The sequence below is a fragment of the Haliotis rufescens genome, unplaced genomic scaffold (assembly GCF_023055435.1).
Source record: "Haliotis rufescens isolate VD_foot unplaced genomic scaffold, xgHalRufe1.0.p SCAF_37, whole genome shotgun sequence".
Lineage (NCBI taxonomy): Eukaryota > Metazoa > Mollusca > Gastropoda > Lepetellida > Haliotidae > Haliotis > Haliotis rufescens.
Genome location: NW_025964079.1, coordinates 329,336 through 344,697, shown reverse-complemented (window position 1 = coordinate 344,697; position 15,362 = coordinate 329,336).

Genomic DNA, 15,362 nt, shown 5'->3' with positions numbered 1-15,362 from the left:
GAGGATGACATTGCAAGCAAATTCCAAAAGTCAACAAGGAAATTATATAACCCCCATACTGACAATACTCTTTAATAACTCATCTGCACCCTCTATAAGCCTGCAGACAAAGACAATACAGGAAACTACAGAGGAATATATGTAATAAACGTAATATGTTATTAAGTGTTTACAACAGTCATCAACTAACGACTACAGATATGGTGCAACATGGGTACCCGTCAGGCAAGCATTTTAAGTCCTGAACTATACATCATATTCATAAATCAACAGTACTTGTATCTATGTTGAAAGAGAATAGTGGAAGAGGCATATTTGTATTAACGGACACACCTAACGTCCTCGCTTTGGTTGAAAAGAAAATAAATGTACCAGATAACCTTTGTGATGAAACTGACATGAATATAGACTTAAATAAGAATAGAACCGTAGTATTTAGAAATGGTGGACCACTAAGAGATAATGAACAATCGTACTTCAAAGGAGAAAAGATAAATGTTGCTAATCATTACAGATACCTTGGTCTAATGTTTACACCTAACTTATCATGGAATAAAATCACGACGCTGTTTAGCATCACAAGCAAGGAAGGCAATATTATGTATATACCAGTATCAAAGCAATGTTGTTTTCTCACAATCATATGTTCAGACTCTATGAGTGTAGAGTGGTCCCAATATTATGTTATTATATTGGTTCCCTGTCAAATCCTTCATATACCATATAATTTGGCGTTGAATGTCTTAATCAGGCTACAAGTTTCAAGAATTTTAAATGTATTTTTTCTGTTACTTTTAACTTTTCAAAACCCCATACATCTGAACAATATAAAAGGATTGGAGCAACCATAATATCAAAAGCAGTTCGGAGACAATCGAGTGGTATCGTTGAGCAGTCGATATTTATTCCTTCGCATTTGTTACCGATTATAAAGGATTCCAAGTCATTAAGAAAGATTGAAAACAAAAGGGGTGACAGATTTTCCCCTTGGCGTACACCTTATCCACATGGGAAAACTCAGAAAATGTATTATTTCATTTTACCAATGATTTTATATTCACATTCATATTTTTAGCCAAATAAAATAATCTTCCCTTTAAGCCTGTTTTTAACATTTTCGTCCAAAGACCAGGCCTCCAGACAGCGACAAATGCTTTTGTGAAATCTATTAAGGCACAGTAGAGTATTTTCTTTTGAGTTTTTAATCTCTGTGTTAACATATGAATTACAAATACATATGAACAGTTCTTTCTTAAGCCAGCTTGAGCTGATGTTATAAGATCGCTTTCTTCTAAGAAGAGTTTTAATCGGTCATTTAGAAAACTGTTTATTATGATTCAGGGATAATACCAGAGGCGAATACCAGATTAAAGAATTCAGCATATAAGGGGCTTGTAAATCGACACTGTTAATGACATGGTCGTTTTCTACATTAACTAGACTAGCTGCTTTGTTCCGTTTATATTTCTTTGCTACCTTTATCATTTCGACTTTAGTGATATCATCATTCTAAATACTGCAGTCACTAACATTCCAGCCTAAAATATAATCATTAAAATCATCTTCGTCTTGTTTGGGGTTCTGGTTTATTTATTTTTTAAAGTCAAAGAAGCTAGCAATGTCCGGTATATTTTTCTTTTCTGTTGTACGTTGTTTATTTAATATATTCCAAAATTCTTTTGGCGATTGTTTGATATTTTTTCGAAAAGCTTCGGCCAGTTGGTTATTATAGTTTCGAATATGCTTGTCCGTGCATTATTTATGAGCTTTCGAATGCAGTCAGTGGACACCTTTATTTCTTACTGTATTATTGTTCTTAAAATAACGTTTGGCTTTGTTGAACCTTTTTCTTGCCTTTTTGCATTCATTTCCGAACCATGGTTTATATCAGTTTGACTACGGTACATAGCTTCACCACTACAGATTCTTACACTACATGCCGCATGTGCGCTATGCTGTCTCCAAGATTGTTTACGGAAAGCGGCTCGTCATGTGTTTGAGTGAGTGAGTGAGAGAGTTGGGTTTAACGCCTCTTTTAACAGTATTCCAGTTACATCGCGGCGTGTCAGCTAAATGTGGGAAGAAAAGTGATGCAGGTCTCAGACGTTTAACACTTCGGTGAAACCCACGAGCATGGGTATGGTGCTGACAAAAATAGAAACATAATCGGGGCGAACGGGGATTCGAACCCACAAGACGACTGTGCCACCCATGCAGCCCAGTGGCAAATTCATCAAGTATAGATTCGGGCTCAATTTCTTTTCTTATCTCATTTACATGTAGATCAAGTACAGTTTAGATTGCTGGCATTGCCTTAGTAGAGGTGAGGTGAAATTGGGTTTAACGTCGCGTCCAAGATTATTGCACTTATATAGCGACGTGCATGCACGTGTGTGTGTGTGGCTGCTTGTACTAGTCCGGACTGATGCCGATTTATAGTGCTAGCTCACTGAGATACCATGCCGCAGTTTAACATGAATACCCCACTCAGACACAGTATGACGCGGCCGGGGATCGAATCCCGGACCTTCCGCTCTCCGGGCGGACGCTCTACCACAAGACCACGGAGGCGGCTGCCTTAGTAGAAATCTTGGTCCAAGTTAAATAATATTCTGTATGTTGTAAGCCTTTGAATATGCTCAAATCTTACCTCAGGATGAGTAATATAATTGACATACTTATTTGTAATTACTATACCTAAACCCCCGGATTTTATTTTATTTAATCATCATCAACCTGATTTGCATCATTTTTATTACCACTATCACCAGTATTATCACCAAGGAATATTCACTTTCTGGAATACAATTTTCTGCAATGTAATTATGTTTAGGAATATCATTGGCCCTATTATTTGTCTGTTTGTAAATGCAGTCAATTGTTTGGGGTGGTCAGCAGGACCCTCAGACATATGAAAGGTAGATTTTGTTAGAATTCATTATTGTATTGTATCGCTGTACATGTGCCATTTGTAACATCAGGGGATGATATATAACAGAGTCACTTTTTTTCAAGCAAAGACTTAAAGATAATCTCGTTCAGGACTGTTAATCATCATTTCATTCAAACAGTACATGTTCTACATATAAATTATAAAAATCATGGCTTGATGTCGAGAAATATCTAACAACAAAATTGCGACTTTAATCTGACAATTGAAACTGGTAGACATGATGATATTCCATGCCAGGAAAGACTCTGTGAACTCTGCTTGAGTGAAAATAGTACCGCAACTGAGGATGAATATCACCTGGGGGAGGTTTGGGCGGGGGTGGTGATTACACTTGCTGGTGACGGAAAATGGCGAGTGGTGACAAATGGTTCGCCCCGGCATCGCGCGACAACAAACATTGGCAACAGTGAGTCCATCCTAAAGGCTTGAGCCTTGTGATCATGAAACATTATGTTAGAATCGGAGAAAAAATTGCACTTACATTTAGTAGTATGAACATTAAGTTAGAATCGGAGACTATTGTCCATCATGAATGTATATTTAACAGTAAATGTTTCAATATTCTATACTGAATACTGGAAGGTGATAGGTAGAAAGATTTTGAGTTCCGTAGAAATTGCGAAAATATATGGTGGCCTTTTCCGATGGTGTTTCTGTCAATTTGGAGCAGTGTGGTTTTCGCCAGACACGTTTCGTGCTATTTTGAGGCGTGGCTGTCTCAGCCTGACCACGTTGCGACCTGCTGTCACAGAGGGCGAGGGTTCATGTGACAACGTACAGTATCATCTGTTGTGTTAAACATGTTGGACGGGGCCTTCTCGCCTCCAGCCATGATGCTACGCTTACCTTTTTGCGAACACCTGGTATCATCACTGTTTGACAGTGATTCATAAACATATGCTCGTGATGTAGTCGGAATCGTTCAGTCGACTCTGCTTTTGGCCGATATTTATTCTGACTATGGAAAAGGTTTTGTCGCTTTTAATTAAACACTGAATCAAAAGATATGAACTTTGAACAAAAACTATTCCTAAAATCATCAATTTCGTATCATAACATTCTGTAAATAAATACATGTATGTTGAAACTATATGTCCCGATGCGTTATGATCAATCATCCTAATAAAAGGCTTACTATGCAAACACACGGTGTCGAGACACGGGCAACCTCAGGGCAAAGGAGAGTAATCGAATGAGTGTTTAAAACATAAGAGTAGATCAGTCGATCAATCGTTATTCAGGCACTTAAGAGGCCACAGGCGTTTGGTACATATGCAGACAATTTAAACTATTATTTACCAAATCGGTTCTATATAACAGTGCTTGGTATGTATACATGGACGTGTTTTTTGTCCTTAATTTATCTAGACGTTAATATCATCATCCCGTTCGGGATTACTGCTCTTACACAGCGACGTGCATGTACGTGTATGTTTGTGTGGCTGCTTGTAGTCCGAACTAATGCCTGTTTTATAGTGCTTGCCCACTGAGATGCAATGCCGCAGTTTAACATGAATACCCCGCTCAGACACTGTATACTGACAAGACCTTGTTTTATCCATCTAATGCCGAACGCCAGGCAGGATAACAACAAGTACCATATTAAAAGGTCTTCGGTATGACGCGGACGGCGATCGAACCGCCGACCTTCCGGGTCACTTACTTCGGAAACGCACGTGGTAGCATTACTAAAGTCCGTCGTTGGTCAGTTATTGATTACACAAGGCAGGGTCTGCCATTGGTCAGCTGCACCTGTTATCATGTACATGCGTATGTTGACGCCACTTCACTGAAGGGCAGACAGCACACCAACATGGACAACACATCAGCCGTGAGTTTTAACATCTCTGACATTTTACCTCCTCAGGAAATAGCCGCAGAATGCAACGCTACTAATATGTCATCTGGATGCGACGGCCATGACGCTAACCAAACTAATCATTTGTTTGATAGCATTCAGCATATCATGGAGATCACTTCCACATGCTGTGATGTTCTGAACGTACTCGGTAACGTTGTCTTGATGTTGCTGATCTGCAAGGCCACGACAAAGATGGAAGCTTCAGGACGCCTCCTCATGAACCAGGCTGTAGCTGACGCAGGAACTGGACTATCCTGGCTTGTACTGTATGGGATCATTTACACCAACCCTCACAGAAATACCCTACAGACGGCCATCCTTGTACAGCGGATCGTCATTGGCATCTTTACTAGTGAGTCTACGCTGTCATTGGCCATGACACTCTTCGCCCTCCACATAGCCATCTGCAATCCTATTCTCTACAAAGTCCACTACAAACCCAAACAAATCTCCATCTTCATGGTAGTATCCTGGCTCGTAAACATTGGATGTGGCGGTTCAGCATTGGCAGCAGACAACGTCTTCGTTCTGGAACGTGATAATATCCTATTGATGAATGTTAGTAAACAGAATGCCTGGTTTCTATGTCTTGCTGTGTTCCTTACCACCATTCTACCACTTGCAATTATCATCATCGCCTTCACACGCATATGCCTCCATATGCGCAAGAAAGAGAACGTTTCCATCACATCCGCCTCCGCTACCAAGCTTTATGTCCGTCAAGCGAAGGGCATCCTTGTCGTATATATCACCTACATAGTAACATTTATCCCTATGTGGGTTTTTGACTCCTTCAACATTAATTTTAAAAGTGACAATGGCATTCTTTTCTTCATTATTGGAAACTGCGTTATTTTCCTGAACTATGTGTACCTTGTCTTCAAGCTACCCCTGTTTCTGTTGGCCTTCAAATCCTACCGTCGAGTTGCCTACCAAATCTTCTGTCAACACCTGGCATCGGGATCTTCATCGGTGTCCTCTGACGATCGAGGCAAATTGCCACAGAGGAAATACCAGACTGCAACAAACATCAACCAAACGCTTGATGACAGTTGCCACCAACGAACTTCAGAGGCTGCCAGATCTACTCCGATACAGATGGATGAGACAACCGAGATGAAGGGGAATATTGGAAGAGTTAACCATGGCTTCACCAGCCCCTGTTCTTTGTACCATGGGGACACAGCGAGGACAAACGGTGCAAACGATGACGTCAGTTCAAGTACAAGTGAGGACGTCGGTTCGAATGCCAACAGCTCCATTGCTAACGTTTACGTCAGTAATAGACCGGTAAGTGATATATGTATATTAATTACTGATACACAAATAATTACCCATGTTTTAGCATCCTTGCCATGAGTAATCAATTGTTTTATTATACCGAAATTTACTTCATAACGTGTTACTGTACTTCCTGTTATCAAACGTTTGCAAGAGACTTTCTTCAGCAAGGTCGGCAAGCCGTGTATTGCCACTCGCAAACACCATATTGTTCATGGCAAACGAAGCACGTGATATGGATTACCCAATGAAATTCGTAATAGAGGTATTGCAAGTTTGTTTGCTGTCTTGAGAGATTTCAAGTCGTCGTACCCCGACGGCGAAGAACGTTTCTCAAAATACCAATCAACGGATTATCTGGTCCAGACTTAATTAACAGTATTTTTAACAAGCCGCCACCTGGACATTGTTGAGTGCAGCGTTAAGCAACAAACTATTTACTGCTACTTCAGTCACAACTACCATTATTACAACTATAATAATGATTATAATAAACATAAAAAACAGTGCTACTGTTCCAAATTCCAAAACCGTCCGAAATAATCATCTCGAAAACGTAATTGCTATTGAACAAATACATATAGGATCTTCAAAGGATATATGGGACAGACTGATGATAAAATGGCAAGTCTCGTGCGAGGAGGACAAGTAGGGCTATCCGGTGACGAACTGCAAATGACTTCTGCATTTTCCTTACTTCTCTAACCGCATAGTTATTTCCTTTCTATTAGCTTTCAACAATATGCCAATTCCACCAATATGCACGTAACTTCCCCTTCGTAACTCCAAACTGTATATATTGAAGTAAGGTCACTTCACTTTCTGCCACGTTTTCATTTTAAATCATTTATAATGAGCATCAGGCTTAAGCTCTCTGTCCCGTAGCTATAAAAACTTTGTATTTCGCTATTATCTTATCATAAGCTGGGATTTTTACAGTCTGATATACAAGAAGTTGTTTCTGAATAGATAAATCATCTGTCGTGAATAATGTTCTTTAAAATTTTAAATAATCAGTGAGTGAGTATGGTTTTGCTTCGCTTTTAGCAATATTCCAGCAATATCACGACGGGGGACACCAGAAATGGGCTTCGCACATTGTAACCATGTCGGGAATCGAACCCGGGTCTTCAGTGTGACGAGCGAACGCTTTAACCACTGGGCTACCCGACCGCCCCTTAAAATATTAAATAAACATGGCGGATTGCCTTATATGTCGGAGCTGTTATTTGTATTACGGTAACCTTTTCATCTTCGCAGTAACATTGTTTGTTAAACAATTACATGTGTTTGAAACAATAACACACAATCACTCACAAAAAAAACAAATGCGATTCCAAAACGGGGACAGTTTGTCATTACCATTTTGGCTCTCCCCTTCATTTGTATCATTGCTCAAAGGCGTACTCACGCTCTCCCCTTGCAAGACAACAAAAAGGGCATTAAAACATATTGTGATATAGACGATAAACACCATTTCGATATCAACTGACACAGACACGTTCATTCCTTCTTTTATTACCGGACCCTCGACAGTATATTTTCAATGAAAGCATCGTTTCATATGTGTATGCTACATGTGTACATTTTCCTGTATCTGTTTTTGTCTTAACAGGTCGCCACCTAAATGGCTATGGATAGCGCTACAATCCAACAAGCTGTCGCCTACAGGAGCCGACTGCATGGGGACAGGGTCTCTCTGCTCATACCGATAGGGCAGTATCTGAAGCTTGCACACCTGTTCGTATACACTTCATATTTAATCATTCTTAAAGGTGCACCTGACTCGGGCAAGTTGGCAGCCCGAGCAAGTGTGACCCACTTCGTTCAAACGCTACTTTGTCTGTCTGTTTTCTCAAAATGTATTATGTATACTAATCTTACAGCCAATAATTAAAACACCTAAGCCAGACTATTGACCAACAGACCCAAGAGTCTAATCCTCCTTTAAAGGGCAAGTTCACACGGAAATGAACCTATTTTTCTTGTACTTTTTCCACATTAAAAGTGTTAACCTAGTAGTGTCATAGACAAAAATATAAAAATATCACAATTAATTAACATATGTTTTGCATTAAAACGATTTATATTTTTCACATTTACCAAGTGTTCTATTTTCATAACAAAAACACCATGGCTTATGCCCCTTGCAATATGACGTCATTGGTGCCAATTGATAAACATTATGACGTCATCATGCTATGTTAGAGCCGCTTCACGTGGTGTAGGTACAGCTGTGTGATTCTAGCGTGTCAGATGCCAGCCAGCATAGTGTTATGCTGAGTCACCACTGCGCCGGAGTGTGTCGTAGGCCATGTTGTTTTACCGAAAACTGGTACTTGATATCTTTTGCGTTGAGAATAGACAGGGATCCAGTTGAATTGGCACCAATTACGTCATAATCTAAGGGGGATAACTCAGGCCTGTTTAGCTCGAAAAACGAAGGCCTCATAACGGCATATCATTTTCACACTATTGTGAGCTTCCTACTTTCACTGTGAAAAAGTGAGTTTACATTTTCAAACACAGATATTAACTAATTCTAAAATTGCGTTTTGTTTAGAAAAAGAAAGAAAGTGATTTTTGCGTGTACACTTCCCCTTTAAGGTGTCTGCAACCCTTATATCAATTTTCAACCCTTGTGAGTCGCTGACACATGTACTTCAACAACACGTCTTATTGTTTCAAATACTCGCGTGGGGCTTTGTTGGCTTGTTGTGGGTAAATATGATATGGATCTGTCTCATGTTTATGGTTTGTTTATGGAAAAGTGTAAGACCGATTATAAGGCTTACGTCACATCAACACAAACTTCAGCCCGCTGCCCACCACCCACACGATACCTGAAACTCCAGCCTCAACCTTCCAACTCAACACCTGAAACGCCATCCGCCATACTCTCGCATATACATTATTCACCCTACAAAACAACACCTGAAACTGCATCCTCCTGCAATACACCACCCATCCACCCTCACCCCATCCCCCATGCCCATGCCCCAACCCCAAACCCCCATCCAACACACAGAGAGAGAGAGGGAGACACAGAGAGAGACAGAGAGAGAGAGAGAGAGACTCAATCCTTCACCCACCCGCACATCACCTTTCTCCATCTCCCACACAGGCACCTGAAACTCCCATCCCCCAGCTCCAACACAACACCTGAAGCTCCATCCTCCACTCTTCTACAAGGGGCGGTCGGGTAGCCTAGTGGTTAAAGCGTTCGCTCGTCACGCAGAAGACCCGGGTTCGATTCCCGACATGGGTACAATATGTGAAGCCCATTTCTGGTGTCCCCCACCGTGATATTGCTGGAATATTGCTAAAAGCGGCGTAAAACCATACTCACTCACTCACTCTTCCACAAAGACCATGAAACTCCATCTTCCACCTTCCCATACATCACCTGAAATACCACCCTCAATCCTCCACACAATACCTGAAATTCCATTCTCCACCCTCTCTAACATCACCAGTAACCCCACCCTCCACCCTCCCACACGATACCTGAAACTCCATCCTCCACCCTTCCACAAAGACCCTGAAACTCCTTCTTCCACCTTCCCACACATCACCTGAAATACCACCCTCAATCCTCCACACAATACCTGAAATTCCATTCTCCACCCTCTCTAACATCACCAGTAACCCCACCCTCCACCCTCCCACACGATACCTGAAACTCCATCCTTCACCCTTCCACACATCACCCGAAACTCAATCCCCCACCCTCTCATACAACTACTTAAAATAACTCTCAATCCAACGCCTACATCTCTTGAAACTGTAGCCTCCACAATCCCACACACCAGAAGCTCAAGCCTTATCCCACACTAGATGTACATCTGAAGTTTTATACTCCTCCCACACAACATGTGCAACTGAAGCTGGAGACGCCTTCCACACATCGTGTACACCTGAAGCTGGAGACTCCTCCCACACAACATGTACAACTGAAGCTCCAGCTCGCTCCCACACGACAAGAACATCCTAAGCTCGAGACTCCTCCCACACAACATGTACAACTGAAGCTCCAGCTCGCTCCCACACGACAAGAACATCCTAAGCTCGAGACTCCTCCCACACAACATGTACAACTGAAGCTCCAGCTCACTCCCACACGACAAGAACATCCTAAGCTGGAGACTCCTCCCACACAACATGTACACCTGATGGTCCAGACTCCTCCCACACAACATGTACACCTGATGGTCCAGACTCCTCCCACACAACATGTACACCTGATGGTCCAGACTCCTCCCACACAACATGTACACCTGATGGTCCAGACTCCTCCCACACAACATGTACAACTGAAGCTCCAGCTCGCTCCCACACGACAAGTACACCCTAAGCTGGAGACTCCTCCCACACAACATGTACAACTGAAGCCCCAGCTCGCTCCCACACGACAAGAACACCCTAAGCTCGAGACTCCTCCCACACAACATGTACACCTGATGGTCCAGACTCCTCCCACACAACATGTACAACTGAAGCCCCAGCTCGCTCCCACACGACAAGAACACCCTAAGCTCGAGACTCCTCCCACACAACATGTACACCTGATGGTCCAGACTCCTCCCACACAACATGTACACCTGATGGTCCAGACTCCTCCCACACAACATGTACACCTGATGGTCCAGACTCCTCCCACACAACATGTACACCTGATGGTCCAGACTCCTCCCACACAACATGTACAACTGAAGCTCCAGCTCGCTCCCACACGACAAGTACACCCTAAGCTGGAGACTCCTCCCACACAACATGTACAACTGAAGCCCCAGCTCGCTCCCACACGACAAGAACACCCTAAGCTCGAGACTCCTCCCACACAACATGTACACCTGATGGTCCAGACTCCTCCCACACAACATGTACAACTGAAGCCCCAGCTCGCTCCCACACGACAAGAACACCCTAAGCTCGAGACTCCTCCCACACAACATGTACACCTGATGGTCCAGACTCCTCCCACACAACATGTACACCTGATGGTCCAGACTCCTCCCACACAACATGTACACCTGATGGTCCAGACTCCTCCCACACAACATGTACACCTGATGGTCCAGACTCCTCCCACACAACATGTACAACTGAAGCTCCAGCTCGCTCCCACACGACAAGTACACCCTAAGCTGGAGACTCCTCCCACACAACATGTACAACTGAAGCCCCAGCTCGCTCCCACACGACAAGAACACCCTAAGCTCGAGACTCCTCCCACACAACATGTACACCTGATGGTCCAGACTCCTCCCACACAACATGTACACCTGATGGTCCAGACTCCTCCCACACAACATGTACACCTGATGGTCCAGACTCCTCCCACACAACATGTACAACTGAAGCTCCAGCTCGCTCCCACACGACAAGTACACCCTAAGCTGGAGACTCCTCCCACACAACATGTACAACTGAAGCCCCAGCTCGCTCCCACACGACAAGAACACCCTAAGCTCGAGACTCCTCCCACACAACATGTACACCTGATGGTCCAGACTCCTCCCACACAACATGTACAACTGAAGCTCCAGCTCGCTCCCACACGACAAGTACACCCTAAGCTGGAGACTCCTCCCACACAACATGTACAACTGAAGCCCCAGCTCGCTCCCACACGACAAGAACACCCTAAGCTCGAGACTCCTCCCACACAACATGTACACCTGATGGTCCAGACTCCTCCCACACAACATGTACAACTGAAGCTCCAGCTCGCTGCCACACGACAAGAACACCCTAAGCTGGAGACTCCTCCCACACAACATGTACACCTGATGGTCCAGACTCCTCCCACACAACATGTACAACTGAAGCTCCAGCTCGCTCCCACACGACAAGAACACCCTAAGCTCGAGACTCCTCCCACACAACATGTGCAACTGAAGTTGGAGCCTCTTCCCACACAACATGTACACCTGAAGCTGTAGACTCTTCCCACACAACATGTACACCTGAAGCTGTAGACTCCTCCCATACAACATGTACGCCTGAAGCTCCAGACTTCTCCAACACATCATGTACACCTAAACCTGGAGACCCCTCCCACACATCCTTTACACCTTAAGCTTAAGACTCCTGCAACACAACATGTACACCTGAGGCTCGAGACTCCGCCCGCACACCCTGTTCACATGAAGCTGGAGACTCCTCCTGCAAAACATGTACACCTGCAGCCTAAGACTCCACCAACACAAAATGTACACCTGAAGCTCAAGACGCCTCCAACACATCATCTACACCTAAACCTGGAGACTCCTCCCAAACATCCTTTACACCTTCAGCTGGAGACTTTTCCCACACAGCAAGTACGCCTGAAACTCCATACACCCCCCCCCCCCCCCCCCCCCGCCCCCCCCCCCCATACAACATGTACACCTGAAGCTGGAGACTCTTCCCACACAACATGTACGCCTAAAACTCGAGACTCCTCCCACACAACAATTACACATGAAACCTCTACAGTCCTCCCACACACCATGTACGCCTGAAGCTCCAAACTCCTCCCACACCTGAAGCTCCAGACTCCTCCCCCATCTGAAGCTCCCAGACTCCTCCCACTCCTGAAGCTCCAGACTCCTCCCACTCCTGAAGCTCGAGATTCCTCCCACACCTGAAGCTCAAGACTCCTCCCACATCTGAAGTTTCAGACTCCTCCCACACCTGAAGCTCCCAGACTCCTCCCACTCCTGAAGCTCCAGACTCCTCTCACTCCTGAAGCTCGAGATTCCTCCCACACCTGAAGCTCAAGACTCCTCCCACACCTGAAGCTCCAGACTCCTCCCACACAATTACACATGAAACCTCTATTGTCCTCCCACACAACCTGTACACCTGAACCTCCAGACTCCTCCCAAATCTGAAGCTCCAGACTCCTCGCGTACCTGATTCTTCTTGCGCCGAACTGACACAAAGCAGCGTCAATCCCTACTCAGTCATAGTTCTGCTCATAACTGTGTACTGTGTAAATGCGACGCCATGTGCACGTCACCTGTTGCGAGATACTCATTGATATATGATGCATGTAGCATCGCCTATGATACCCGTATCAAATACATCACCATGGAATAACCATTTCTTGTTTGTGTCATTTTTAGTCACCATCAAACATGTGTGATTACTTTCTTTTGCCCGGCAGTATATGTACTGAAGTACCCGAAACCAAAATTGTATAGAATTTTAAAAACCTTACAGTATTTGGCATTTAACATTTGCCAAAGTCTGTCTGCCATATCAGTATACAATATAACAAGAACATCTTATGTTCCACTGGCTGTGATACCCCTTGTGGTCAAGACAAGCCACGCCCTTGAGTGTATTTAGTGTCATCAACTTCATGATTAACACGTAGTTTGTTGTTAAGTATCAAGAAAAATGTCGTTTGTTTGAACTGGTATTCAGCACTTTGTGAATGGGGATGTTTTAATGTTTTGTTTTTGAGATTCGCCGCGCCGCTGTCGCTCCACTTTCCTTTTTGAAACCACACGGAGCTTGGACATTTCGTTGATATCATTTCATGTGTATCTACGTTTTGGAACATTCCCCAGTCATGTCAATGGTCAAGGTCATCCTCCGAATTATAGATTGATGAAAATCAATGTCACATTCCACTAAAATGCTTTTCTGTCGACTTTGTTTAAGTTATATGCATATGGTGATTATATTGTTTGACTACTTAAGTATGACAAGGGATGACAATCTTGTAATATCACTGGTAGGTCACTGTCACCTATTTTTAATTGTTCATTTTTCGTTGTTACGTTTCATTCCACAAAGGACATTTGATTCATATGCTGGATTGCCATTTGAAATATTCATGAAATACATGTAACTGATATTGACGTTCAGATTTACTTTCTAAGTCATGCACTCAAAAACTGTTTAGTGTTCGTGATAACTCAAGTGTTGACTGTGATTGCTTCTTTGTGTACTGCACAAACTCTCTATGTTTGTCCCAGATGTTTGTAAGAGCATGAACCCATGATTTCATCTCAAAATAATCAAGGATGCGATTGGTTAAAATTGAGGATCAAGACCAGTGCAACAGGAAGTGCATCTTTCTTATTAAGTTATCTAGAGGTTGGAACTTTCTATTTTAAATATTTCTTGTATTCCAAATGTGTTTTTTTCTAAAGGAGCAAAGTTATGAAACATAGGACTTTCTGTTTTAAAGTTGACATGCCTCAGATATGTGTTTTCCCAAACCATAATGTCACCAAAAAGTGCATTTCATTTTGTTATTAATCTTGTGAAAGGCATGGTAGTTTCTGTTTAAAGAGCTCTTGCATTAGACAGTTTCTCCTAAACCGGAAGTGAAGTCATTAACCGGAAGCGTTTTCAACTTCTCAATGAAAATGCAATATTATATGGACATTTCTGTAGCGTAATTTCTGGGCATTCGGGAAAGTATGGAGCAGGTCTGATTCTGTTTTGTTCATGTGGTGCAAACACCTTTCTAGTTGTGTGAAATTTTATACGTTTGGTTTTGTATATGTGTTTTTATCATCATACTGCTTTCTCAAATTTGTCGATTCAATTTCTACCAGATTTCCCATGGATGCATCCGTGTACGCTGGTCATCGCTCAGAACACATGGTCCAGAGTACCCGGATGCCGCGGATGCATTGAAGTATAAACTTTACAAAGCGAGGTACAATCGTAAGAAAATGCAGTCCACGAGTTTAATCGGGAGTTGCTGCTCATTTAATTTTTTTTTTTAAATATTTATCCCATATTGGTCCACATGTTGGATTTCTAACACCAATATGGTAAAGAAGATATGATTATCCGTTTTCAGCACTTAATGTAAAAAACAATCCCTTAGCTCAAGGATCAATCCACTGCAGCATTGTGATTATATTTTGGCGATATGTGTTAGCTATTGACGAAAATCATTTGTTTGTCCATAACTGGATTAAACATGTAAAATCATTCTTACGCCTTCCCGTCACTTAGATGTAAGCCAGTGTTGTTCTTTGGTCTTGTGTAGTGCTTTCATAATAAGTTATTTTCAATCTCATTTCATACGGGACTGTACACAATAACACCGGAATTTCGATCATGCATAGAATGTTTCCTTGTCATCTAATCAAGGCAAAAGGTCACTTGACCCACCTCAACACCGTATGACATCTTGGTCAGCATTGGTGGGAATCCATATTTCACAAGGTCAACTGTTCACATGACTACAATGTAACACAATCGGGTGGCAGTCTGACCATCATACAAACTTTGCTAGATATCAAATTATTA